This window comes from Wyeomyia smithii, chromosome 3 (assembly GCF_029784165.1).
Source record: "Wyeomyia smithii strain HCP4-BCI-WySm-NY-G18 chromosome 3, ASM2978416v1, whole genome shotgun sequence".
In the NCBI taxonomy this organism is placed as follows: domain Eukaryota; kingdom Metazoa; phylum Arthropoda; class Insecta; order Diptera; family Culicidae; genus Wyeomyia; species Wyeomyia smithii.
In genome coordinates, this window is record NC_073696.1 from 237,750,528 (window position 1) to 237,753,846 (window position 3,319).

Genomic DNA, 3,319 nt, shown 5'->3' on the forward strand with positions numbered 1-3,319 from the left:
AGAGCAAATGTCCTCAAATTTTTTGAATCTTACTTTGCTGACAGAACACAAGTGTGTAGGTATGGTGAACATATATCGTTGTCGTTGAGTGTTCCATTTGGTGTACCGCACGGAAGCGTACTGGGACCACTGTTATTCATCATATACATAAATGACGTAAAATCAGCGATGGGATCTTGTGAACTGAACCTCTTTGCGGACGATACGGTAATATTTCGCGGGTCAAAGGATCCAAAAGAAGTATAACAAAAAATAAAAGACGGTTTATCACAAATACCTCATTGGTTGAAGATCAAAAAGTTAAAATTGCATTTTTCAAAAACCAAAATGATGATTATTCCATATAAAAAGAATTTGAACCTTGAAGACATAAAGGTTGATATCGAAGGGAAGCCGACTGAAAGAGTACAGAAGCTCAAACATTTGGGAGTCCTTATTGATAATACACTTAATTTTAATGGACAAAAAACATTGAGTTTTTTGAAGATTGAAAGGGAAACTTCCGTTTAGCAGTAGAATTTTTCTGTATAAAACTCTAAACGTTCCGCATATTGACTGGTGTTCGTCACTGAAATAACTGCGAAGGTTGAACAAAAACAAAACAAATGAGATTTATTCTAGAATACAGTAAATTACATCAAGTAGAATTATGCTAGAAACACTTCCGTGGTTATCGGTTGAACAGCAAATAAAATTCAATATTTTACCCTTATATTTAAAATGGCACAAAATCTTCTACTTGAGTACAATTTTGGTAGTAAATAGTTTTTGTTTATTTATTTTTGCACGTTTTTTATTGTATGTGATAAAAGAACTTGAAATATTAATACTAATTATAATGCTTAGGTTTAAGATATTAACGTGACTGTGTATTTGAAAATTATAAATGGAAATGTGTAGGTTCAACGTATTTGTCATTGTATTTATGAAATTATCGATTCGGTAAATAAATGACTTATTATTATCAAAAAAAAAAAAAAAACAGGAAAAGACTAACACAGAACTATTTTATTCCATTACATTACTCTTCTAAATGGGGAAGGTGTAATAGAATACGATTTTATAATTACAATCGAGTCATAGCAAAACAAACCCAAAGGCCTTCTACCTAGAGGGTACACAGTACACAAACTTTGCAGTTGCATACATACATTTTAATTGCCGCGCAGGCCTTCTCTAGTAGTGAAATCTGCAACTTTTTACATAGTTCATTGGTCAACTAAACAAAAAGGCGTGCTTTTCAATACGCAAACAACAAAATAATTATTTGTTTTTTTTTAAGAAGGATTCAAAGAAATCCAAGAATATGATGATAGAAAAGAATGCTCCCATAGAAAAGAATGCTAGCTAATATTTCCAACAGTTTGAATTATATCACAGAACGGATAAAATGATGCTTATTTCATATAAAAAGAATTGAAACCTTGATGACATAAATGTTGATATCGAAAGGAAGCCGACAGAAAGAGCACAAAACTTTAAACATTTGGGAGTCTTAATTGATGATAAACTTAATTGTAATGGACATATTGAATGTATGATAAGTAAAACTGTCAAAAAACATGGCAATTTGTCAAGATTGAACGCGAAATTCCGCTTTGAAGTAGAATTTTTCTGTATAAAACACTAAACGCTCCGCACATTGACTATTGTTCGTCTGTAATATTTTTGGCAAGTAAAACAGCTGCAAAGGTTGGGAAACAAAAAAATAAGGGTTATTTTAGAATATAGCAAATATATATCGAGTAGAATTATGCTAGAAACACTTTAGTTGCTATCGATCGAACAGCGAAAACGATTTTCTGTTTCACTCTTATATTCAAAGTGACACAAAATGTTCTGCCACAATATTTGATTACAATTTTAGTAGATGTAAACAATGTTCATCAGCATCCGACAAGGCAGATCAATGAAAAGAGAGACATATTAAATGGAAACGACACAAAAAATCAATATTCTATGGTAAAATCAATTCTTATAATGAACTTCCAAGAGAAGTAAAAATGTCTAGAACAGTTCCAGAATTCGAAAGAAAATATGTGCAGTAGATTAAAGTTAATGCGGATGAATAAGCGGCATTGTTTTTTTTATTTATTCATTATTGCCGGATTTTTTTATTGTATGTGAAAAGTGAACTTGAAATACTCATACTAATTAAAATGTTAGGGTTTAAGACATTTACGTAACAGTGAATTTGAAAATTATAAATTGGAATGTTTAGGTTTTACGTGTTTGTCACTGTATTTATGAAATTATCGATTCGATAAATAAATGACTTGTTATTATTACAAAAAACAGGAACAGACAAATGCAGAACAATTTGATTCCATGCTATTCTGTTACATCATTCTTCCAAATGGGAAAGATGTAATAGGAGGAGATTTTAGAATATCAAACATTGTTGTACCTGAAATTAAACCACTTCATGCTAGATGCTAGATTCATGTGCGCTGTAAAATCAATGTAGAATAGAACAACAAAAAAAGGAAAGCTCAAGCGCTTTGTTCGAAGATGCATATCTATTCTGTGATTATTACATGGCATCGTCTAAATCTTCATATCTTCACATACGTGTTTTTTATACGTCAGTAAAACAATAAATTCTATATTGCGTGAAGAATGAAATGTCTGTACATATCTTCTCCTTTTTTTGGTGAGATGGATACTTATTACTTATTGATTATATTTTTTAGAAAATTTACTTGTTTCATTGTTCCTGTTTTATGTACCCACTGTCTTTTTATCTTTTTATTTGTTAGTAAGTTTACTAAAAATTTTAAATTCTTTTTTTTCTCTTAAACAACATGCCAATTCAAACGTCCTGCGGAATTAAATCGCATTTTGAGTGTACAGTAAAATTACAAAGAACCAATCGCTTGCGGAAATAACATGCTCATGTAACCTTTTTTTTTCTCTGCAAATGGCAATATTCCGCTTGGCTGCTGCCCAGTACACGGCTGGTATAGAACTCATTTCCTACTAATAGGAGAATATTTACATACATAATGTACGCCGAGGAATAGGGAAAACATATTGTTTCCGCTCGTAAATACGTCCGTGTAAAGTCCCGGGCTCTAGTAGCGCCATTTCTGACTTCTACCGAGGTGGCTTTGTTCAATTTGCTGTACCGTTTATAATGACTGATTCAATCAATTTGCTGGTTAATTGAGTTTACTTTTGCCAGAGTTTCCCATCTCGGTTGCCATTCATCAACCCCGCCAGTACTATGCATCGTGAGCGGTGGAAAGTAGTAGGACCCTCCAAAGGTAAATCTTGCCGTCAGCCAGAGGAAATAAATTTCAAACGGAAAATAGAATTA